At 37.3% G+C, this 27,308-nt stretch overlaps 1 long non-coding RNA gene across 6 annotated transcripts in view; it reads left to right on the top strand.

The window, feature by feature from the left end:
• The window catches only part of LOC105480808 (uncharacterized), a 694,030-nt gene that overhangs the window by 9,062 nt on the left and 657,660 nt on the right, over positions 1–27,308 (top strand). The window lies entirely within an intron of this gene.

The raw sequence follows: 27,308 nt of genomic DNA on the forward strand, positions 1-27,308 counted from the left end.
TGAGCTTTTATGAAGGTTTCTATCTGGTAGGGTAGAGAGAAAAAAAAGAGAGAATGACAGTACAGGTGGGTAGGTGCAGTGATGAGTGAAGTTTTATGAAAATACAGAAAGGCCATCTGTATATGCAAAAGATAAGTTATTCATCATAAAAGGAAGTGAGAGGGAAAGGATATTCCAAGCATGGAAGAAAACATATGAATATATTTTTTATTGATCATATAATTTGTGTCCCTGTATTCTAGGCACTGGAGATAACACAGTTTCTGTTTATATGAGAACACACATAAATAAATGGTTATTTACAGTCAAGTTTGTGAAATGTTAGAAAGAGGTTTCTATGGGGGCACGCAGTGGGAAGGATTTGTAGCTAGAACATTATGATATTGCCTGATACACAGTAGCTAAGAGTTATTTAGTTGTCAAGTGCTACCTTAAAACATCCCTAAAATAGGTTGAGATATATTTACAAGGCAGGGACTCTCTGGGACACAATTGTTTTCCCAGTGTTGCTGTGACATTTACCACCTACAGCTCAATTCTGTGCAAGGAACCTGTTACTACTGAGGTGTCTCAGAGATTCTGTGCTTCTTTTGTTCGTTGGCTCATTGGGTAATTCAAAGGCTTGAGAATCATTTGTTTTTATACTCCTTCTATGGCTCAGATTTGACCCATTTGCTACTTATATATTTAATAGTGACCGTCTTTGTCACCCGAACACTGTACTTTGGCCACACTGCTTCCTGTTCTTTGAATGTGCCAAATCCCTGCCACTGCTGGGCTTCACACACATTGTCCTCTACACCTGAGGATGCTTCCTTCTCTCTTTTTTTTTTTTTTTTTTTTGAGACGGAGTCTCGCTCTGTCGCCCAGGCTGGAGTGCAGTGGCGCGATCTCGGCTCACTGCAAGCTCCGCCTCTCGGGTTCACGCCATTCTCCTGCCTCAGCCTCCCGAGTAGCTGGGACTACAGGCGCCACAACCGCGCCCGGCTAATTTTTTGTATTTTTAGTAGAGACGGGGTTTCACCGTGGTCTCGATCTCCTGACCTTGTGATCCGCCCGCCTCGGCCTCCCAAAGTGCTGGGATTACAGGCGTGAGCCACCGCGCCCGGCCCTTCCTTCTCTCTTTGTTTTGAATAACTCAGTTTACTCATAGTTTAGGTCCTAAGAAGAGGAGTGTTTCTTAGGATTGTCTCAGACCACCCCTTTCCTAGAGTAGGTTAGGATCCTCTGTAGGTTTTTTTCATGCACTTATTACCATAGCAATTAGCAACACATATAATTATGCTTTTGTTGTTTTTCTTGTTGACTTGACTAAAAGATTGATGAGGGTAGACACTTTGTATCTGTCTGTTGCTCCTTGCTGAATCTCCAGTGCCTACTACAGAGCCTCATTATTCTAGTAGGCATCCAGCAAAATAATGTTGGAATGAGTGAATCAATGAATAGTAAGACAGATGTTTTAGTTTAGTTTTGCAGAGGATCAGAAAGTAGAAAATAATAGGATGGAATGAAATGTCGAACTAGTAATTCAGATAATAGTAACTACAATTTGGAACATACGTGATGTATCAGTGAGTCAGGTTTTAAAAATTATTGTAAATCCAGACAATAACTCTGCAAGGATAAACTTGAAACTCACAGAGGCAAAGGACCTTGCTAAGGCTCACACTACAGTCTGTGGAGAAGCAAGCATGGACCCAGATCTATGTGACTCTAAAACTTCCTTCCACCTTGTCATACATTTCATAACATTTCATTGATAGTTATTGTGGCCTCAGCAGACAGGAAGTGAGTTATAGAGCAGTTACCAATGGCTGGGGGGGATCAAGCAGGCATAATAACCCTGAATGAGTAAGAAGAATGTTGAGACTAGAAAAGCCTGCTAAGACAAGGAGAAACACACTTTGCCCTGAATCTACAAAGATGAAATACAGGGTCTAGTGCATTGGGTGAATGAGACACAAAGCCTAGGCCAGGATACCAGGATTCAGTGGAACAGGGATCTATTAGAGGTTCTGTTCAGAGAGATCCAGAGGTTGTTACAATCTCAGGGTTGTGATCTAGAAAAGGGGCCTGAAGCATGGGCATTGACAGGAATGTGTGCCTCTGGTCTGTCTGACACATATTGTGCCTTGTAGACCACCCTCACCAACTCTGCCTCCAACCCAGAGTCAGACCTAACCTCAGGACAGAGGATATCATTCTACACTGATTACACATTTGTTACCACTCATATGCTTAGACTCTTTGCTTCTGGCCTCTCTTTTCTCCCTTTCTTTTTTTAGTGAGCTCCATTTGAAATTCCTGGACTCAGTTACTTCATTTCTCTTTTACTTTCTGCTTGATATATATGTGTAGTGCCATTTAATTTTCCGTCTTAAATTGGCTGAATTTCTTTTCCTGCCAGAAAAATGGCAAGCCCAAATTTAAATGTCCCATGTTGTTTTAATAAGACATATGAGTATACCATTCCTGCTCGTGCTTCGTTTTACAGAGGGTCTTCTTAAAATACATATATGTATATATTTACATATATATGAATTTATATATATATATCCTGGAATATATATATATCCTAGAATGTATCTCTATATATCCCAGAATATATGTATTCTTGAGGTGACTATGTATGTGTGTGTGTGTCTGTGTGTGTATGTGTATAAAGTTTTTTAATATGAGATGTTAAGTGTCTTGAATTGATCCCCGTGGAATTCTTCCATGATGCACAAATTTGATTGTCAGTTTATTTTTCTACATTTTAATGTTTTTTGAAATAGTTTTCCAGTTTATCTGAAATTAAAAATAAGTGTACCCTATTTTTTTTTCCTTTCATAGGCAAAATAGGTGTCTTTGGAATGTGGTCTTCGGGTTCGTTTTCTGCCGTGGAGTGTTCAGAACATTGCTGCCTGCTTTTCCAGACTTTCTTAACCCTGTCTTATGCCTGGGCTCATGGTGATCTGGGTGCAGGAAAGACTTTCTAAATCACTGGTTACACTTCCTTGTTTTTTCTATGACTTTCAAACTGATAATTTGAAATGAGGTTTTATTTCAATTTGTTTCCCAAAGCAGAAACATTCTGAGATGATGCTGGATGATAATAATAATAATAATAATAATAATAATAAACAGCCACAAAATAAGACAAAAATAGCAAAACCATCCCAAATTAGAAATCATAATTTAAAACAATGAAAAAATGTTTGCATCTGCAGTTCTCTTTCTGTGCAAGGACAGTTATTTATCTTGGTTAAAGATTTTTCAATTAAAGAAAATTGGATGATGTTTTAATTTCCCTATGGCCCTTCAACACATTCTATAGAGGTAAAAACAACTTGCAAAGTATTATTTTTTCATAAGTTTGAAAATATTTTCTATATTGGACAGCCTGTGTGCGAATCTTTCAGGGCAGTTCTCCCTCATCCACTTTCTTCTCTGTAGAGAGTTTATATTTATGTGTTATGATGTTAATATTGTTGCTGTCTTTATTACCATCATCATCATTGCCATCAGTCTTATACTTTTAACCAAAGCCAGCCATTGTCAAGGATTATCATCCCTAAATTCTAAATACATAATTTCTCTTTACAAGAAAAGTTCCTTTCTTTAACTTAATTTGAACATACAGAAAGAGTTAAAAACAGAGTTACCAATTGATCCAGCAATCCCATTTATGGATATATACCCAAAGGAATATAAATCATCCTACCATGGAGACACATGCATGCGAATTTTCATTGCAGCACTATTCACAATAGCAAAGACATGGAATCAATCTAAATGCCCATCGATTACAGATTACATAAAGAAAATGTGGTACATATACACCATGGAATACTATGCAGCCATAAACAAGAATGATATCATGTCTTTTGTGGGAATATGAATGGAGCCGAAGACCATTATCCTGAGTGAACTAACACAGGAATAGAAAACCTCATGTTCTCATGTATAAGTGGGAGCTAAATGATGAAAACTATTGGGTATTAGGCTTAGTACCTGAGTGACAAAATAATCTGTACACCAATCTCCCATGACATGAGTTTACCTGTGTAACAAACCTGCACATGTACCCCTGAACTTAAAATAAAAATTAAAAACAAAAAAACAAAAAAAGAAAGCCCCCTAAATACATTTAGCTCCCAAACAGATCCATTCTCAACAGTTGTTTCCCCTCATTTTACTAGAAGCAGCAGAATAATATATTTGATGCCATAATTTCAGGTGGGCAATGTTGACACAATAAAGCTCAGGCCTGGCATGCTAAATAATCTTTCTTTCTCTTCCGCTGATATTTCTAGAGGCCATAGTGGATATCACCAAGCAATCAGAAAACATCTCCTCCACCCTAGATATCGTTAATCTAACCAGAAGCTTTCCTTCTACCCAGGAGAACCCAGATATGCTTTTTTTTTTTTTTTCTTTTGAGATGGAGTCTTGCTCTGTTGCCCAGGCTGGAGTGCAGTAGCAGTGGCCTGATCTTGGCTCACTGCAACCTCCTTCTCCCAGGTTAAAACAATTCTCCTGCCTCAGCCTCCTGAGTAGCTGGGACTACAGGCACATGCCACCACACCTGGCTAATTTTTGTATTTTTAGTAGAGATGGGTTTTCATCATGTTGGTCAGGCTGGTCTCGAACTCCTAACCTTGTGATCTGCCTGCCTTGGCCTCCCAAAGTGCTAGGATTACAGGCGTGAGCCACCGTGCCCAGCCCAGATATGCTTTTGAAATTCTCAACATGGAGCTTCAGGATCCCCTACCAATTGATCCTAGTTGGCATATGACGTGATTATGAGATTCTCCTTCCTTCCACAGGCCTTGAGACAGCAGCAGCATTCTCTCTTCCTTTTTTGCTATCTTTATCTTCTCCGGCCATTGTTCTCTTTGAGATGATAAAAGCAAAAGAGGTTTGTTTTTCAAGCACAACACAAAAAGAAGGCAATGGAGGACAATGATAACCATGCAATGTAGTAAAAAAAAAAAAAAAAAAAATGCAAAAATCTAATAATTCTGAGTCACAGAATATGGACTAGGCTTTCTAACTATACTTTGGGTTAATGACTTAGTTTTGCGGGACTTCAGGTTCCCTACTTAAACATGAAGATTAGAATACCTTCTTTATACAAATATGAGAATTTTGTAAATATTAAAATAAAATGAAACAATAAATGCAAAACCTCTTGTATAAGAAAAACACTAAGTGCCACGTTATGAAATTATCCTTTGGTTAAAGCAGTGTACTCATTAATCCAAGCTTGTTACATTCCATTTCCAAAGTGGTTTCTTTTACACAAATCTCTATCACCCAACCACCCCGACCATAATAAATTGGATTTGAAATGAACGTCTGATTCTTAGTCAGCAATTCACGAGACAACCTGTTTTCTATGTGGTAGTTCCAAGGGAACTATAGACCAAGTAATAGTATCCTAATGGAGAAGTCTTGACCACTGACAAGTCATGAGACCAATCAGATCTTTTCTTCTAGAGCTTAGATTCAAGCCTTATGTGAATATTCAGGTAACTGTGGGAGCAGAGGCCAAAAGATAAGATGGAGAAATAAGCATGATTTTTCTAAAAGGAGAGATTTGAAGAATGAAAGAAATTCTTCTGCTTTCTTTGAAGAAGCCAACTGCCATGTTGCAGAGAGGCCCACACAGCAGGGATCCGAGGATGCCATCTGGGTGGCCCTAGGGTGGTGGTTGGCCAAGGGTTAGCAAGACATCAGAGAAGATTCACTTGGACCCATGCAGTTTTCCCTGTGTTACCAAGTTGCTTTGCCCACTACTGTCCTGTTTTATAAGAAAATTCTAACTATAGAAAATGTCTCTTAGAAAAACATGCATAATGATCTCTTTAGGTAATTAGCCTAGTTCTACTTCAAATTACAATGGAACTGTCCACCTGTGGTCTTTGTGTCCCTCTTTCCTTTTATCCCTGCATGGATAATATTAATCTTGTTTTAAAATGTTGGGTCTGTGGTTTTTCTATCTACACCATTCTCAAGCTTTAGAAGACTCTGAGGGCTCTGTACCATCCCTGATCCTTCAGCCAGCCCCTTGGATTCTGTGAGCACCCCAGTATTCCTTGTTAAGCTTCAGCTAGTTCTGGATATATTCCTCCCACTTGAAACAAAGAGAGTTCTATTTTTTTAAAGTTCATAGCATTATATACATTTTCTAAGAAAGGTATTAATGTTCATAATTTAGGGAAAGAGACACAGCTCAATTATTTGCCAAAGTTCTCACATTATTAGATCTCGGAAGATCTACTCCAAAACCCATATTCTTTCAGTCCCACTGAACTGAAAGCTTTCTAAATTATTTCTCTCAAACTAAAAGCTCCTTCCAAATTCTTTCTCCACTTCCCACCTCCCTTCATCTCTCCCTCCCTTCTCTTTTTTCTTCCTTTCTTTTAAATATTTATTGAGTGAGATTAAATGGAAGATTTTTTTTTTTTTTTTTGAGACCGAGTCTCGCTGTGTCACCCAGGCAGGAGTGCAGTGGTGTGATCTTGGCTCATTACAACCTCTGCCTCCCAGGTTCAAGCAATTCTCCTGCCTCAGTCTCCTGAGTAGCTGGAACTACAGGCATTCGCCACCATGCCCAGTTAATTTTTGTATTTTCAGTAGAGACGGGGTTTCAACATGTTGGCCAGGCTGGTCTCGAACTCCTGACCTCATGTGATCCACCTGCCTCAGCCTCCCACAGTGCTGGGATTAAAGGCATGAGCTACCATGCCTGGCCTAAATAGAAGATTTCTGTGGAACTCTCCTAATTTGAGTGACAAAATGGTATACACCCAAGAACAAGACTGCTCAGGAAGCCCTTCACCATTTCAGATTCTTTAGCTAACACGTGAGGATTATTGAGCCTCTTCACTCTGCACAGCACTGTATTCGTAAAAAGATATGTAACAGGCAATGAAAAGAGAAATAATACCACAAAGATTTACAATCTACTTGGGAAGATGGTACATAAACCTAAATTATATATATGTATACACACACATACACACACATATATATCAGTGCGTGGTTAACAGGCTTGATCGCAAAGTTAGGCAATTTCAAAACAACTGCAAAGATAATCTTGTGTGCTGATTGGGTTGATCTAGTAATATGTACAAAAGGAGTTAGAGTTTGCTGTGTTTGGAAGTCATTGGGGAAATAGTCTTATGACATTTCTATACCTTTCCTACCATCTTACTCCCGTGCATTTACCTCTCAAAGGACCAGAGATGTCACACATTTATCCAGCATTTACTGAGCACTTAGTGGGTGCCAGGAGCTGTGCTAAGTGCTAGGAATGAAGGGATGATGGAGGCTTGAGTTTCTAGGACAGATGAATTCCTTTATCAAAACATCGGTACATTCTTCTCATTCCTTTCCAGAAAACTTGACATTCTTACTTTTCTAAATACCATTCATATGTTTTCCTTTTGCCCTCACTTTATATCCTAGGCCAAAGTCCCCAAAGAAGGTAATAATCAAAGAACAGGAGTCTTCTAAGCAATGGGTCTGTTCCACATCATTGGCGGGCAGGGGAGCACCAGAGCTTCATTTAAAAGCATTTCAGGGGAAGCAAGCCGGTAGCTGGGGAGGAGACTAGAAAATTTGTCCTAAAACTATATGGCACAGCAGGCACGCTAATTTTATTTAGATTCTGTATTTGAGTTAGTTTGGGGAAAGAGGGAAAAAAGAAGGTGGAGAATATCGATAAAAATCGACAATTTCCCTGAGCTACCCCTTGGGGCTGGTATGGTTGGTAGGACTGAGAAATGTTCTACTGTCTCTACAGCTGAGTATCTTACGAACTGAGAGCCATCTCAAAAATTTAAGGAAAAGCAGTTTCTATAGCAACACTCAAACCTTTTGAAGTGTGAATAGATAATCCTTTCTTATAACCAAAAATACAGAGAGATGGAAATGTATTAAAGGTATATTTCATACAACCTGAGTAATATATATTCAGGTGAAGTATGTTCCTTCCATGACATGTCATATACCTGACATAAATTCTAGAGTATTAAGTACTGATGTACCTCAATGGCTTAATTAGCTTTCGTATTCAAACTGCTAGGAGCATTACCATCATGTTTAGGGACATGTATTGTGGAGACTAACTCTCTGTATTCATATCCTGGCTCAGACACTAATTATACTCTCACTTTTTTAGTTGATTGACCTATCAGCTCCTGAGTTTCTCACCTTTGCAATGAAAGCAAACATAATATCTTCTCATAGGGTTTTTGCCCATGTTAAGGAAATGAACATGTGTAAATAGCTTAGAATAGCACCCAGTAAATAATAATGGTTGAATAAATATTAACTGTTATCATTAGCAAGTTTTTCAGAGACTAAACAGCTTTCTCTTTTTACAGATACAATTGAAATTCCTAGTACATTTAAATCAATACAAGTTTAACCACCATTTCTTGGCCACCTGTATTACACAAGGCATCATAATAGACACTGTTGGTAATTAAAAATGAACATTACATCATTTCTGCCTTAAATTGGGTATTATTTGGTGGAAAAAGAGGAAAGAGATGCAGAAAACCACTAACATCCCAGATTCCAGCAGCAGAAGGGCTTTATAGAGGGTCGCATTCTCAGCTCCTCTTCTCTTGTGGCTTTAACTCCAGATACGCTAGCCTACATTTGGTTTCAGAAACACCAAGCTTATTCGTGCCTCAGAACCTTTACATATGCTATTTCTTTGCTGGACTGTGCTGTCTCAGTTCTCATATGCTGGTTCCTGCTGGTCAGTCAGATCTCAGCTGAGATGTCATCTCCTTGGGGAGGCTTTCCCAAAACACCCTTTCAAAAACTGGTTCCTCCTTGTCATTATCTATCAGAGCACCCTATTGTATTATTCTCACCATTTTCACAATTTATAATTATTGATTTTAATGAACTTGTTTAATTACCTGTCTCATTGACTAGACTGAAGTTTCATGAAGAAAGTGACTATTTCTGTTTTATTCACAGGTTTTTTTCCCCAGTGCATTTCACAGTGTCTGATATCTAGTAGGTATTTATTGAATAAATGAATGAATGAATGAATATAGTGAATGGAAACGTAGAGCAGGAATTAGTAGTTTTGACTAGGAACTCCACCAAGTGTTTTAAATTATAATTTTATTTATTATTATTATTAATTTTATGTTATTTTTGAGACAGGATCTTACTCTGTCACCCAGACTGGAGTGCAGTGGCATGATCTCAGCTCATTCAACCTCAACCTCCCAGTCTCAAGTGATCCTCCCACCTCAGCCTCCCAAGTAGCTGGAACTACAGGCGTGGGCCACCACACCCAGCTAATTTTTGTATTTTTTGTAGAGACAGGGTTTAACCATGTTGCCTAGGCTGGTCTCTTAACTCCTGAGCTCAACTAATCCACCCGCCTCAGCCTCCCCAAAGTGCTGGGATTACAGGCATGAGGCACCACGCCAGCCTTCCATCAAGCTTTTAAGAGAAAGGTGGACAATGTGGAATTGACTTTGTAGCGCTCAAGAGCAGCATGAGGAAACACAGGAGGATTTTGATGCCCTTATTTGCCTTCTGTTCTATCATCTGATTTTTATTTTTTTTAATTTTTTTTGAGACGGAGTCTCACTCTGTCACCCAGGCTGGAGTGCAGTGGCGTGATCTCAGCTCACGGCAAGCTGCGCCTCCCAGGTTCACGCCATTCTCCTGCCTCAGCCTCCCGAGTAGCTGGGACTACAGGCGCCCGCCACCTCGCCCAGCTAATTTTTTGTATTTTGTTTAGCAGAGATGGGGTTTCCCCGTGTTAGCCAGGATGGTCTCGATCTCCTGACCTCGTGATCTGCCCGCCTCGGCCTCCCAAAGTGCTGGGATTACAGGCGTGAGCCACCGCGCCCGGCCCCATCTGATCTTTAACGCACAATTGCAAGGTCATGTTTCAAGTTTCCTGCATATTCTCAGAGCCAGCTTCACCTTTCCTAGCCCCTGTTATTGTGTAACTTTTCTTTTCATAGGCTTGTCATTCCAATCTTGTTATCCTTCCACTTAGAGAAAGGTACCAGAATGGAGTGCCATCTTGTTGCCCTAAGGATCAAAGCAGGAGATTTCGTTAAAACATTCATACCCTCGCTCAAATTATGCATTCATCAGGGACTGCATAGATAGCACAATCATGTTTATGCAGCTGAGAGCAAGAAAAGATCAGGTGACTGATGGAGATCACTTAGCTAGGAGCTACGGGCTTCCATTAACTGTGATAACCAAGTCGAATTTCAACGCTGCTGAATGAGGGCTGTAAGATAATTAGGAAGAGTGCAGGCCAGAATGCCAGTGTGCATTTCTCCTCAATTAATACAGCGTCATCAAATAGGTCATATTAAAAACAGACACTGTATGATACAAGATCATGGATTGGCTTAATTAATATGAATCAACAGGCAGAGTCAGAGCCTGCATTAACCTTGGCAGCAGCTGAGAGTTTGGGAAAAGTAACTGAGTAAGAATCATCTGGTGGTGAATAAATCTGTGTTCATAAAATAGCTTCTGAAATGGAGTCTGGCCGTTGTGCATTGATGTAAATATTGTGACCACACTGGTCTTTCTCGCAAAGGGGCTTTTCTGGGAATACCCAGTAGGGTGGTGTTCCAGAGCGGTGGAGGGAACCTGACTCCTGAAAGACAGATGCACGGTTCCAAGTTCACTGGTGGAGAAAAATCAATTAAAAAGTTCAAGATTTTCTAACTCTGATAGCAAAAAGGAATCCCGAAATTAAAGCAAAAGTAAAATGCACGAAAAAGTCAAGACTTAGAAGTGATATTGTCTAATATTTTAAGCAATGCATTGTACAGCATTTCTGATAGTGGCTCTCTAGCCCCACTTTACATCTCTCTAGTGAGCTCTTAGCTCAGAAGTCCCACATTCCATTTTATGAAGATTTTGGGGTATCTTCCTTCCTAGGCCAGGGAGAAACTTTTGTTCTGGTTTCAGGGATATTCTAGGAAATCTCCAGCTATTTCTAGTACATTCATTTTTGGGTTGCCAGATTTAGCAAATAAAAATATAAATGCCCTGTTAAATTTGAATTTCAGATAAACATGTGATATTTGGGACATACCTATACTAAAAAAAATTGTTTTCTAAAATTCAAATTTAACTGGGTGTCCTGTATTTTATCTGGCAACAACCACACATTGTTTTAATTTGCTTTGTTTTTAAGTGGGATATCTTCTGCATTCACAGTGAAGAAGAATACCAAAATATGTTAAAACTAAAACAAAAAACAGCGTACCTGTATCTAACATTTTTCTGAGTTAATTAACAGAAAAATAAAATGAATACGACTCAATTTCATGCCCTCAAAGGGTTCAGTGTATACCAGGGAAGACAGACTTCAAAGAGTATAATTCTACAATTGTTTAACATACTATACTAGTAGTATATTCATGAAAAAGTAAGGTCACACAGGAGGGAGTGATCCCAAAATAGTTGAGGATTACTTTTCCAATTAGGGAATAAGAATATCTTACACTAATAATGTATTCCATGCTTTTCTGCCATGCCCAGTTTATTTTCACAAAGATTAGTTCTTAAAAGGATATAGAATAATAGACTAACTTCTTGGGAATCAGCATTCAGGCAATCATAGTATATAGTTAATAACCTTTAATAGAACATTCAGAAAGCAATCTTAAAATTTGTAACAGTGGTTATTTGGTAGAAATGATTCAATAATTATAACCAATTATATAGAGACGATTGTAGCACTGATCGGTCCATTGGGACTGTCAATGTATATGGATCACCTTTGTGCTGATTGAGAGAAAATGGGTTGCTCTGATATGAGCCAATTTTGTAGCTTCTAAAACACACTTCCATTATTTAAGTAAAGAAAAACAACATACACAAGAGAAAAATCAACATGTTTTCTGTGTTCTTAATACTTAATGACTCCTTTCTTTCTTAAAGAACTTTTTGGAGACTTGATCTTGCACCATCACTGTACCACTAAGACCAACTTTCACTGTTCCATAGAAACCCAATGTATGCATATATTTTAGTTTTGTCATTCAAGATCGACCAACTGTTGCTGATTAAGCTTAGATTTGGCAAACGTTCAGAGAAAGTAGTACTTCCACATATTAGCAGTACCCAATTTATATTAAATGCTAAATAAATATTTGTTGGGTAAATACTGGTTAAATGAATACTCTCTTACACAGAGTAAGTCTTTGACCTGAGACTGGGTAAGTTATAAAGACAAGAGATGTAATTCACTCATGGTTCTGCAAGCATTATAGGAAGCATGGTGCTGGCATCTGCCTTGCTTCTAGTGAGGTCTCAGGAAGTTTTCAATTACGGTAGAAGGTGAAGGGGGTGCTGGCATGTCACATGGGGAGAGTGGAAGCAAGAGAAAGCAGGCGGAGGTGCCACACTCTTTTAAACAACCAGATCTCTCTTGAACTCAGAGTAAGAACTAGCTCATTACTGCAAGAATGGTGCGAAACCATCTGTGAGAGATCTGTCCCTATGATCCATCATCTCCCACCTCCCACCTCCAACATGGGGCATTACATTTTAACAGGAGATTTGGAGGGGACAATGTCCAAACTGTATCACACAGCAATTTTATTTGTAGGAATATGAATGAAGAAAATAATAATGGTGTGAAATATGAAATGATTTAGGAATAAGACTGAGTGCAGAATTTTATAATGGCTAATAAAAGGGAAGGAAGCTAAGCAAAGGTAGGTTATTGAATTTAAAATATTATGGCTAACAGGATGCTGAGGCAGGAGAATCACTTGAACCCGGGAGCGGAGATTTCAGTGAGCTGAGATCGTGCCACTGCACTTCAGCCGGGGCAACACAGCAAGACTCCTTCTCAAATAAATAAATAAATAAAATAAAATACTATGGCTACATTGTACAATGAGCTATTGACCAGCCGTTAAAATTATTGTACAAGATGCACATTTATTGACATAGAAAAGCATTTGCAATATATTATTTAAAAAAAAACAAAAACAATTTACCGGGGCAGATATTCTAGTATCCCAGCATATATGAGTGTGTGTGTGTGTGTGTGCACGCGCACGTGCACTTACATATATGAAAAAAAGCCTTGAAATGTCTATATCAAATATTAAAATTGATTATCTCTGGATGACAGGATTCTTGATAACAGTTTTTTTCTTTTTGTTGTTTTTAATTTAATTTTAAGTTCCGGGATACATGTGCAGGACATGCAGGTTTGTTACATAGGTAAATGTGTCCCGTGGTGGTTTGCTGCACCTATCAACCCATTGCTTAGGTAGTAAGCTCCACATGCATTAGCTATTTATCCTGATGCTCTTCCTCAATATTTTTCTACACCAATTTATTTCTCCTTTCTTCCACTCCAATAACATGTTAGATCCTTAGATATGGTTTCACAGGTTGGAGGCTTTTTTAGTTTTTGCAGTCTTTTCCTCTCCCTTCTTTAAATTGCATAATTTCGATTGCTGCGTCTTCAATTTCACTGGCCCTTTCTCGTTCATCTCCATTATGCTATTTTGTCCATCCAGTAAATTTTTCTGATTTTTCAGTTCTCAAATTTCCATTTGATTCTTTTTTATAGTTTTAATTTTGCTTCTGAAAACTTTTATATATCCATTCATTTCAATGTGTTTATCTTTATCTAATGGATAATTCTTATAATAGCTACTTTAAGGTCTTTGATAATCCCAACATCTGGGTTATCTCAGGCTTGGTATCTGCTAAGTATCTATTTTCTTAGATATTGGTTAGATAATTTTGTTTCTTTGTATATTGAATGCTTTTGGTTTGTATCCAGAATATTTTTAATATCATGTTGATAGATTCTAGGTCCTGTTAAATCCTCTGCAGAATGTTATTTATTTCTTTATTGTTTAAGCAGACAATTGGCTAGGTAGGTTCAGACCACAAGTTCTGAGTCTCCTTCGTAGGGTGGTGGTTCCAATGTCATTTCAGTTTTTCAGGCCTGTCTTATGCTTTTTGAATCTGCTTGGCACATGTGCATCTTATGGGTTTGTCTTTAACTGGAACAGTGGTTTTTGTGGCAATTCACTTCTTAAAGCCTTTGTTGATTTCTTTGAGTCTGTTCTGTACATGCACAGCTTGGAGGTAGTAAGCCCAGGACTTACGTCACTTCATATACAGAATCCCGTTCTCCAGTTCTTTTCCCTTTGGGATTTCTTTCATACTCTAGCTTCCAGTAGTTTGTTTTCCTTATACCTTTGGCCAGAAAGATGTATGTCTCTCAGACTTTTAACTTTCACTGTCATTATGAATTTCCTAGTGACTGGAGTCTTACTTTGCTTGCCAACATTTAAATTTTGACTTTAGTCCTCAATTCATTTGCTATTATTTACTTTTCAGAATCTCAAATAGTGCATTTTACAACCTGTTCAGTTTTTAGTTGTAACAGTAGACAAATAACCTGTATCAAGTTCTCCATTTGGCTGGCACCACATGTACCCTGATATTCCATTTTTCCTTAAGTGTTTACCTTCTACCATTAACATAAGCTACATGTAGGGGTAAATATGAAGTTAAAAAATTTTTTTAAATTAATTTTTTTCTATTGCTGCTGAGCAAATTAGTGCATTTTTTAATTTTAAAAGGAATAAGTATTGTGAGAAATATCGTAATTTTTTAGTAAATATTACAATGATGTAATCATTATTCAATGACCAGATATTCAAACATGAAAATGGTAACCAATTTGGGTGCATTATGGGAAAATAGGCAGTCTCCACTTAGATAGTAGTATGCAAATTAGTACAGTCTTTTTCATAGTCAATATGGAGATCTTGATAAATATAAAATGTGTGCATTTCTTTTGACCTAAAAGTTCAAATTTCAGGAATATATTCTATGGAAACACACCAATGCATCAAGTGAGTGTATATATGTTAATTATTGCATCATTATATGAAAATTGGAAAGAAACTGATCAATATGGTGATAGTTTAACATACTATCATAGTTCTGTACAATAAACTCATATATAGCCATTAAAAAGAACATGACACCTTTATCTACTCAGAGAAAAAGATAGTATCTACAATTTATGTCTGAGTAGCAAGTAGGTTACAGAACATTATACCTATAGAAAATTCCCTTTATGTTTATTTATTAATAAATAATGCACAGAATCACTATATAGCAAGATGCATACATTTCTATTGCTGTATTTTCAGTTTCCCTGTGTTTTTCTTCTTTCATCTCCATTCTGCTATTAAGCCCATCCGCTAAATTTTGCTGATTTAAAATAGTATATTTTTCAGTTCTCAAATTTTCATTTGATTTTTTTATAGTTTTAATTTTCCTTCTGAAAATAATCCTCTAAGGAGATTGGAGATTGGGCTGTTATGGGAACAGGGATGCTTTTCCTTGCTTTATTGCTTGACGGTTTGGAAGACTAATAAATATCTGTATAAATTTTTTTAAATGAAAAAAATATTTATAAATATTCCTCGAAAGGACTTCAAGCTCTCTGAGAAATTCAGATTTTTTTTTTCTCTACAATTCATAATTAAATAATCCCTGCTAAACCTCAGGCGGATGGCATGATGGCAGAGATAGGACTGAGCTTCAGGTGACTCTCCTGGAAATTTCATGGTACTATTCTAAACGGTAATGAAGAAAACCTTCTGGACAACCATCTAGAAAGAGTTAGTATTTACCGGTGAGGGAAGGCATAGTGTGACATGAGGGAGGCCAGGGGGACACTGACTGTGAGACAGGGATCACAAATTCATGCCTCCAAGCTTGCCTTGGGGTATATTTGAAGGTTTGGTTATAGAGCAACAAGGGTTAGAGTGAGCGGTCCCACATACTCTGGAAATCAAGGGAAGGGTTTACATGCAACTGATTCCTACTTGCTGGATTGACCACCTTAGCAGAGAGTAGCCATTTTGTATCAAGGTCCAGGTCTTTGAATTAAGTAACAAATGCAAAGCAACAAATGACAGGGTTGTTAGATCTGAGGTCAAGGCAAAAGAGCCTTGAGAGGACCTCTCTGAATTCTACTATACTAAATGTCCAAACAACTTACCTGGACACTTAGTCACCTACCGTCTCAAAGGATTTGAAAAATTATTTCATGTATGTGAGACTCATTTTTGTATTGTGTGTTTCATGAGGGAGTTACTCTTTACTATGCTTTTTCTTGAACTTGTATACTACGTGACATTTTTCTATGATATTTTAATTTCATTTTGTTGTTTTTCATCTGTTTTCTCCACTACAATGTCAGGTCTATGAAGCACTTTGCTTCTTTTGTTCTCTGCTATAGACTCTGTATTGAAACGGTGCCTAACACTGACTGGGGACTCAATAAATAGCCTTGATTAAAGAATGATGCATGAGGACTAGAAATGGGCTTTATATATTTTCCATCTCTTTTCTCACATTCCTTTAGTGTTAGGACTTTGACATCAATCAAGAAGGGGATTTGAAAGTGTCCTTTCCATTCCTCTTTTAAGCACTCTGAACTTGGCTCAGATTCTCCACTATTGGCAACACATATGCAATGGATTTTAAAACAGGAAGAATCACAGTATTCATTTTCCTATTTGAGAAACTTATGACCATTTCCTCCCCAACTGGTACTACAATTAATACATTTCAACCTGCCCTGTCCCAAATTCAGTTCATCCATTGTATTATCATTTTTCCCTGATTCTGAAGTGAGCCTTTGATTTCATATTTTAATATATCTGAAATATGAATATCTCTTACTATCATTTGCATCTTAGCAACATATCATAGTTTAATTTGCAATGTTTGGTATGTCGTACAATTAATGGATCTTAGGTTTTTGTGAAGTATGATATTTGGGTTTCTTATATTTCCATTTAAGTATTTTAGAACATTCAGTGGAAATTAGCATAGTAGGAAGAGAACTTCAGTTTAAATAAAGGAACTGAATTTAGTTCTGCTAATTATGTAGGTGAAAATGAGCAGAGCAGGAATTTCACCCTTCTGGGTCTCATTCTCTGTTTTATAAAATAGAAGAAGGCATTGATCTATTATTTTAGTGAGGGAACATTTGGTTGTGTTAACCTGAAATAATGAGATTTAGAAAATATGATTAAGTATAGAGTTTACTGGAGTGCTAAACGTGAGGCTAGACACCTGGAAATAGACTCCAAGAGAATGGGGTCAGTGTTCCTAAGTGGAGAGTTAAGGTTTCATTTGTATAGAGATGTTAGCAGAATTATAACATTTTCTATACAAGACTAGTGCATACACCACTGCAACTTAATCGGTCACAGACTGGTACATTCCAAGGAAGGTTATTTTATTACTCCACCATGAGGAGGGATCGTAATCTGAAGGTTCTTATCTCTGATGTTGTTTGGTCTTACTTATTTAGAGAAAAAAAAGGCAGAAGTTGCAGCTGCATTCTGTGTCACTCGGGTTGCATAGCCACATTCCTTTCAAGGCTCAGAATAATTTAAAATTCCAACAGTTTTAAGTTTGAATTAATTTTAAGTGTGAATTATTGAATTTCACAGTTGCCATAAACAAAAACTTTAACTTAAGAGTGACTGAAGTGGATTACAAAATAAGTAAGAGCATCACATGTAAACCAGGGGCAGAAAGTGATTGAGTCTCATGAATTACTAATACTTGGGAGTAGAAAATTGTCAGAATGCAAGGAAGACATTTCCTTTTCTTTTCTCTCTTGTGATCTCTTTCTCATTCCATGTACTTTCTCTTCTTATTTTTTTTTCTGTTTGTCTTCATAAAAGAAAAACTTCAGTTGAATTAAATTTAAAGGAGTTTAATTGAGCAATGAATGATTTACACACAGAAAATGGAAGTGAGGTTCAGAAATGGTGGGATTGGTTACAGGTTGGCTTTTGCCTTATTTGAACACTATTCAAACAGTTGGCTACATTTGATTGGCCAAAACTTGGTGATTAGCATGAGTGTAGGCTACGGTCTGTTTACACCTTTACTTGTTATAGTTCATGATGTACAGAAAAACCTTAAGCCAAACTTAAAATATGTAAGGAGACAGTTTTTAGCTAAACTTGATTTAAATCTATTTTCTTTTTCTCCCATACTCCCTTCCCCTGCTTTGTAATGAATATTATTAAATATGGCTTCTCTAGCCTCTAGTTTAACCCCTGAGGCCAAATAGCATGTTTGAAGTTCAAGACTAACCTGATTTATCGTGTTGATCCAGGAATCCATACCTGTGACGAAATAGAGAGTGGTAATGAATTACAAACATGGCTAAGAAGTCTACTCCAGTATTTAAGGGAAGTTAATTCTCAGAAAAGAAGAGGAAAAACTAGGCAGATATTCCAGAAGTTTCTACAGTGGCTAAATAATCTCAGTGGACTCTTCAAGCTGTAAACCAAAAATAAAATACTAAGCCCCCCAGCAGACTGAATGGATCACTTCTCTGGGCTACGGGGATTCCAAAGATACTTGAAAAACTAGTTCAGGCTGTGATGGGAAGGGGGGCTGAACGTGCCTCAGTATGCTCTCTTCCCATTAGAATTCAGGCACAGCTAACTAGCATTAACATTAAAACAGAGACCTTAAGACTAATAGACATTAACAGTAAGATACCAAATTCCAACCTGACTCTAGGATAGCATCACATGACAGATTGCAGACCCTGAAAGAAATCAAAGTATTTTACCCCGAAATACATTTATTTGACATATTTTGAAAGGACCCTGCAAAGCTATTTCTTGTAGGGGAAATTTACATTCCTTAGATAATCCCCTTACCTTTCCAGGTCTTTTGCTGATCCTGAAGAGATTAGCTAAGAGTCTAGCACCTTTTAAAGATCTGACTAGGAAACATTAGCCATCTATTGCCTCTAGGGGTGGCCACCTATGAGACTTTATCTACATAATAAGAACCTTGGTCTCCACAATCTCTTATCTTAACCCAAACACTCCTCTCTATTGATTCTAGGTCTTTAGATAATAACTTATCTCTTTCAAACAATTGCCAATCTGAAAATCTTTGAGTCTATCTATGTTCTGTGAGACCCCACTGCAAGCTGTCCCTCCTTATGGGGCAGAACCAATGTATACTTTACATGTATTAATGTCTTATGTCTTAAGTCTCTCTAAAATGTATAAATTCAAGCTGTGACCTAACCACCTTGGGCACATGTTTTCAGAACCTCCTGAGGCTGTGTCAGAGGTGTTTGAACCAGAGCAAGTCCATCTTGAATAGAGGCTGGGTAAAATAAGGCTGAGACCTACTGCGTTGCATTCCCAGGAGGTTAAGGCATTCTTAGTTACAGGATGAGGTAGGAGGTCAGCACAAGATACAGGTCATAAAGACCTTGCTGATAAAGCAGACTGTAGTAAAGAAGCTGGCTAAAACCCACCAAAACGAAGATGGCAACAAGAGTGACCTCAAGGTTGTCCTCACTGCTACATTCCTACCAGTGCCATGACAGTTTACAAATGCCACGGCAATGTCAAGAAGTTACCCTATATGGTCTAAAAAGGGGAAGAACCCTTAGTTCTGGGAACTGCCCGTTTCTTTCCTGGAAAACTTGTGAATAATCCACCCGTTGTTTAGCATATAATCAAGAAATAACCATAAAAATGGGCAACCAGCTGCCCTCGGGCTGCTCTGCCTATGGAGTAGCCATTCTTTTATTTCTTTACTTTCTTAGTAAACTTGCTTTCACTTTACTCTGTGGACTCACCCTGAATTGTTTCTTGTGCAAGATCCAAGAACCCTCTCTTGGAGTCTGGGTCAGGACCCCTTTCTTGGTAATAGCTGTGTCATGGGTTACGGTCTTCACATTTGGCTCAGAATAAATCTCTTCATATATTTTACATATCAAGATTCAGCAGAGTTTGACTTTTTCCTCAACAAAGCTCTAAAATTGTGAGAGCAGCAGGAGGCAGCCAAATGCATAGGCAAATAGGGGTAGGATTCTAGTGAAACCCCACCTCCAAGCCAAAGAGTTTAAAGCCTGAAAGCCAAGCTACAAGTTAGTTCCTCAGACCAGATTGAGAACTTGTCTTCCTGTTTGGTGTGCTTTCCTCTAATTGGTCCCCACCCTTCATCTATTTTACATATACCTACCTTTTCCTAAATGGTTTTCTACACTGTTGTGCTCACCTTTAGATGGTGTCTTTGCTTTAACCTTTTTTGGATACTCACAGATCAATCAGCATACACTCCAGATTCTGAGTCCATAAAGGGCCCCAGACCCAGCCACACAGGGGAACCATGTCCCCGCACCCCTGCATTCCCTCTCTGCTGAAAGCCATTTTCATTACTCAATAAAATTCTTCTCTTTCCTCTTCTCCCTTCAATGTCCCGTGTATCCTCATTCTTCTTGGGCATGGTACAAGAGCTCAGGAACTGCTGAACATGGGTACAAGCTATAACACAGGTGAGCTAGGGCATGCGAGTGTGGCCAAGTGAGGCCCAGATGGGGTGTTGCTGTCTAGGGGGTTCCTGGCTTGCAAAGTGACTGAGAAGAAGTATCCTGCATTAATTGGATGAGCCGTGATGTAGGGAAAAATTGAATTGTTTATATAGTTTAGGACTTTTCTCCTAAAGAATGGTCTTGATAAGGTATTTCAGGAGGTTAATAACCTTTCCTTTATATTAGTTCAGTAATGAATATCTTACTAATAAGATGTATGATGTGTATGTATTTCACATTAAGCATGAAGTTAGAGAGGAGAATGCTTTAAAAGGCATTAACATCATGATTTTTCAATTTTTAAAAATCAAAATAATTAGCCTAACAATTTGTCATTATGACGTATTCTTCTATCCTTAGAAAGATAGCAATTCAGCATCTTTCTTTAGAGTTTGTATGTTTTCTCTTGTTTCCATCGAGTAAAACATTTTAATCTTATTGATGGTTCTACTTGCACTGAGACACTGTGTGTGTGTGTATGTGTGTGTGTGAGAGAGAGAGAGAGACAGAGTGAGAGAGAGGAGGTGGAAGAGAGGAAAGAATAAGGGCATTTATTTTGTACCTACACCAATATTTTCATTAGATACTTGGGGACAAGCATGGTCAAAGCTAATTCTTTTAGGGTAGTAAATTTGTTATGTTTGGGCAAGTGGAAAAGTCAAGGTCAATAAAGTTAAGATGCCTATAATAATTGTTCACCATGAGGAGAATGCCTAAGAGATCCTAGTTCTTCTGAAATGATAAAGAACTTGTGTGCATCCATACTTTGTACCAGATTCTTTTTATATGGTAGCTGTAATCCTCATAAAAATTTGGCATGCTATTATTCTTTTCAGCTAACTGAAGAGAAAATTGAGGAATAGTAATGTTGGGTAACTCGACCTAGATTACATAGCTGGTTATGGTGGAGCTGGGATTTGAATGCAGACATGTCTGATTCCAGAGCCTGTTCACTTTGAATCTTTCTGCTTGCTCTTCAGGGTCAAGATTCAGCAGATGACTTCTAGTTCCAACTTTTGTGAAGTTGCTCTGGTATCTTAGGCAGCTCACTTAACATTTCTGTGCTTCATTTCCATAAGGCATAATGTCTATCAAATAGAAATCGCTCAAAAATCTTTTTTTCTTCTTCTTTTTTTGAGTGTTGCTCTGTCACTCAGCCTGGAGTGCAGCGGCACGATCTCGGCTCACTGCAACCTCCACCTCCTGCGTTCAAGTGATTCTCCTGCCTCAGCCTCCCTAGTAGTCGGGATTACAGGCACATGCCACCATGCCTGGCTAATTTTTGTATTTTTAGTAAAGATGGGGTTTCACCATGTTGGCCAGACTGGTCTGGAACTCCTGATCTCGGGTGATCCGCCCTCCTTGGCCTCCCTAAGTGCTGAGATTACAGCACTCCCTGAGTGCTGAGCCACCACACCTGGCCTCAAAAAGTATTTGTTTTGATAATCACCTACATACGGGGTTAATGTGAGGGTTGTCGTGGCTGAGATATGTAGAGAGGATAGGGAGTAAGAGTTTGGGCCTGCTGGTGCACCAACACAACTTTGGTCTTATTGAATTTCTTTATGCTTTGGTTACTTAATGATAAAATGAGGAATCTTAAAACCACTGTCACTGGGTCATTATGAAGATTAGAATACATTTTAAGAATACTTATCATGGTGCTAAGTGCATAGAAATTACACTACACATTTTAACTCCCCACCGTTATAAAAGAAACTTTAGATGGTCAAGGACTTTGGAAACTGAGTGTTGAAAAAAACAGAAGTTTGGACTTGGTTTCAATCCTTGCTTTGGTGAGGTGGTAATCTCATTTCCATGTCTTTGGGACACAAAAAAATCACATTTCTCTGTGGCAACCTCTGACTCCAGTTTTGTAAGCAATCCAATGGGAAAAAAAGATAAGAATTCAAGAAACCATTAGAAGGCATGTAGAAACTTTCTGAAGTTTAAGACATAAGTTTAATTTTCCAGTTTTCTTTACTGGGACACAGTTCTATAACCCTGAATATCTATGACTTTTCACTAAGACATAGAAATCTGAGAGCATGATAGAGGAAAAAAGATGGTGAAAATTAGCAACAAGTTTACACAATTAGCAATAAGTTTACACTTATGATCAGAATTTGAAAGACTCAATCTGTGTCTGTCTGTATTTACATTTGCTTATAATCCATATCTACTAATTTTAATGTAGAAAAATGACTAATTTCCCTCCTACATGCCACAATTTGTACAGAAATTGGCACTTCGTCACCTTTTAAAAAATATATTACTGTAAAATATGTAGCTGAGAAAAAGGTTATCTTCCACTCTGTAATGTAATTATATAGAATTCAACTTAGATTTGTGAGTTTCTTTCTGTGAAATTATGGGAATCTCTTGGAAGTTTGTGTTTAGATGCTGTATTCCTTACCACTGCTCACTGGTAGATTTTAATGTTCAAGGTCCAGTCAGCATCCTTGAATAGAACTGAATTTTGCTTCCCTTTGTCAATATAGAAATGCTCTTCCAAAAACTGCAATGTATTTACTGGAATATTCAAAACCCACTGGTAATTTATAAATAAATCTACTGGGCAAGAATTCACCTTTTTCTTTATTAGAAGAACTTAAATCCAATTGAGTGAAACCATAGGAGAATTGGATTGAAAGAGCTGATCAGGCTTTGCTGCAAGTATAAAGAAAATGATGTGAAAATGTACGTTCCGAAGAATTTAAAGAAACTGTAATACATTTTTAAATCTTGTCACTATAATATCAATATTGCACATCATAAGACTCTTCATTTCACCTGTGGGCAGTAGATAAATATTCAGGACTGAAATATTTAAAAGTGAAAGGTCGTGTAGTTTAAATTTTATGAGAAGAGATTATATTTCAGGTATGCTTTCTTAGGACTCTGACAGTGGAATTTTTGAGAAATTCCTCTTCACTCTAAAGCTGAAGGTGGAGCCCTTGTGCTGTGTCCAAGAGACATTCTCAGCATTAACTCTTCCAAACTTGCTTAAGCAGTTAGTTCTGCAGTTTTCAAAAGGACACAATCTAGAAAAAAAAGAAAAAAAGAAAAAAAGTGGCTGTTTTCTAACTCTTGGATTATTACCTTGGATATCTTGTGGCTATATGGGATTTCACAGAACATGGGAAATCAACCAAAAACCTTGTTGAGGTTTGGAGTTTGAGGTTTTTGCAGTGACTTGTGGTTTTGGCTACTTCTGGGGGATGAGAGGAAACTGTCATTGTCCATATCTGTGTGGGATGTTTCTCTAGAAATGTCTCTGCATTGCCTCAGTTTCACCATTTGTAAAATGAGTAGGTTCTCTTCGCTATCCAGATCAGCTTGCTCTTTGAAAGCATGGAACTGTCCATGCTCCAGGTATGAGGGCAAGGGAAGAAAAGAGGTAAAAAACATTAACACACATGAAGTCCCTACTCTGTGTGCCCAGAACTTCACAATTGCGATCTCATTTTCTTTCCAACAAAAACCCTGTGAAGTAGATATTACTAGTACTCTTTTGTAGATAAAGATGCCTGAGGTCAGTGATATTAATTTCTGCAAAGACACGTATTGAAGAAGCAATAGGACTGGGTTCTGGACCCAGCTTAGTCTAACTCCATTTTGGGGAGTATTGCTACTGTAATCAAAACTTTGTGTACACTTACAACATAAAATATGGAAAATAGTCTTTTTTTTTCCGAAATGAAAGCAGAGTCTTAATTGAAAATAAATAGCATGAATTTAAACAATGTTGAAATATTAGTTTTGACCTATGAGCATAGTGAAAATAATTCACACATTGTTTTGGCAAAGGTGCTGGAGAAGAGGTACTGTCATGCTGGATATGCATGGATATAATCAACAAAATCCAGACTGTAAGCAAACCACAGGATAAAAGGTACCATTTCTTCAACAGCAGCAGCAGCAGCAGCAGCAGCAGCAACAACAACAACAACAACAACAACAACAACAACAACAAAATTTATAGGGGAAAAGCAAGAGCTAAAGAGAGAAGGGAAGCCTATACGTTAGAAGAGACCTAGAAGAATATCAACCAATTGTATAAACACATCTTTCCCAGTTTGAAATTTTGAAAGGATTTGCAAATGGCTTTTTCAAACACTTTTATATTTCAGAAAATCTTTAATCTTTTTGGAATTTATCTAGGTGTAAGACAGAAGCAGTTTTCCAAATAGCTATCTAGTTGTCCCAGCCCTCCTTATTGCATCAGTCACCTTTTCCTTGCTGCTTTGAGGTGCCCATAATATAAATTTCTGTGTGCTTTTGGGTTCATTCTTGCACTTTCTTGATTATCTCTTCATGTGCTGTTGCCACACTGTTTTAGTTATTTTGGCTTTGTAATGTTTAATTACTCTTTGGGCTCATCCCTGTTATACTCCAATTTTTTTTCTAACCCAGATTTTTTTTTCCTAGTACTCTTGTGTGTTTATTATGTCATATAAATCTTGTAGTTAAGATTTCCCTACATTTATAGATTAAGGAGAAATAACATTTCTATTAATGTTGAGTCTTCCTATCTAGGAATATGTTATACTTTGATTTATTTATCCTTTTAGATCCCTCAAGAGTATTTAAATCTGTTTGTTATTTAGATCTTGTTAATTATTTACTTACAATATTTATTCTTGGAGATTTACTTTTTATTGCTATTGATTTTTTGGTACTTTATTCCATTATTCATTAGAAGTAGTTATTGTTTTTTGATATTAAAGCCATCAATTTTTGTATATTAAATTTATATCCAGCCTAGTTAGTTGTATTTGCTTTTTTTGGTAACAAGTTTTTCATTTGGAATCTTGGATTTTTTTCTTACATACAATCATATCATCTTCAAATACTAAACAACTTTACATATTTATGTGCGCCAATTGGAACCTCCGGAACAATGTCAAATAATTGAAGTGAGGGAGGATAGCCATCTGTTTTTGTTTTACCGAAATTGTTTTCTAATGTTAAGCCATGTCTGCACTTCTGGTTCTACTCCAGTTGGTTATTATGTTAAATTATTTTAATATATTGCTGGATTCATTTTGTTAATGATTTTTTTAATCCTCACAAATGAAACTGATTTATAATTTCCTTTTTGTTATACTCTTATTGAGTTTCGTATCAAAATTAGTATTGCTTCATAAAATGAACTGTGAAGTTTTTCATCTTTTTCTATGGTCTGAAACAATTTATGACAAAGGAATTATCTGTTCCTTGAAGGTTTGGGAAAATATGTCCCTAAAACATGAGTGTTTCATAATTATCTTTTTAATTCTTTGTATGGTAAGTAGTTTGTTAAAGTTTTTTACTGATTACAGATTTAATATTCATAAAACATGTTCCAAGAGAAGTTTTTATTTTATTTAGAGTTTTTGATTTATTGGCATGAGGCTGTACAGATTGTTTTCTGATAATTTTTCTGGTAATATAAATAAAATGTTATTTTTTCACCCCAATGAATTAATTGGCTAGGCAATGATTATCAATGGCTGCTACATCACAGAAACAGAAATGGTCAGCTCTTGATGGAAGTTCACAGTGTCATCTATGAAGTTGTCTTATCAAATAATGGAATTTGAATCTTATGAAGCATCTAGATGTAACTGCCCATATTCAGCAAATGAAGAATATATAAGAATATATTAAACAGCACTGCAGGATATAATCAACAAAATCCAAACTGTAAGCAAACCACAGGATAAAAGACACCATTTCTTCAACAACAACAACAACAACAACAACAACAACAAAATTTATAGGGGAAAAGCAAGAGCTAAAGAGAGAAGGGAAAGCTATACATTAGAAGAGACCTAGAAGAATATCAACCAATTGTCATGTATGGATCTTATTTGGATTCTGGTTTAAAGAAACCAAGAAAATTATAAGCACTAAAAAATATGAAAACTTAAATATGAACACTGAATCTGTGATGATGATATAGTGCTGTCTTTAAAAAGAGATACTACCTTTTAGTGATACACACGGAATATTTACAGCTCAAATGGTTTGATGTCTGACATGTGCTTCAAAATAATATAGGCTGCAGGGAGTGGATGGCAGATAGCAATGAACAAAATAAGCCATAGTAATTACTGAAGCTGGTTAATGGGTACATTAAGTTTTATTGTTCTATTCTTTCTATCTTTGTACATATTTGACATTTTTCAAAAATGAAAACCAGAAATACTTTGAATTTCCAGTTACATTTTCTTTTTCATGATTAATAATGGTTATTCGACCTTTTCTTTTTTCATTTTTTGATAATGGGTTCCAGAAGTAAGTCAGTCTGTTAATTTTTACAAAGAACTAGGCTTCCATTTTATTAGTCTACATTTTTGAAATTTGATTAGTTTTCTATTATTTTCTGATTTTAAAAAATGCATGCCATTCTCCCTTCTTCAGCCTCTTTTTTTTTTTTTTTTTTTTTTTTGAGAGGGAGTCTCACTGTTGCCCAGGCTGGAGTGCAGTGGCTTGATCTTGGCTCACTGCAACCTCCACCTCAGGGAGTTCTAGCCATTCTCCTGCCTCAGCCTCCTGAGTAGCTGGGACTACAGGCGCCTGCCACCACATCCGGCTCATTTTTGTATTTTTATTAGAGACGAGGTTTCACCATATTGACCAGGCTGGTCTCGAACTCCTGACCTCATGATCCGCCCACTTCGGTCTCCCAAAATGCTGGGATTACAGGCATGAGCCACCGCGCCTGGCCTCTTCAGCTTCTTTTTAGCTCTATCCTTAGATGCTGTCTGAGAGAGGAGTGAGATTTGAATTTTTTCCCTGAGCATTTCAGTCCACAATACTGTATCTGATCACTCTCTTTCTTCTACGAGACTGAGGATTAATTTCACGATGCTACACATCTGTA

The sequence above is a fragment of the Macaca nemestrina genome, chromosome 6 (genome assembly GCF_043159975.1).
Source record: "Macaca nemestrina isolate mMacNem1 chromosome 6, mMacNem.hap1, whole genome shotgun sequence".
In the NCBI taxonomy this organism is placed as follows: Eukaryota; Metazoa; Chordata; class Mammalia; order Primates; family Cercopithecidae; genus Macaca; species Macaca nemestrina.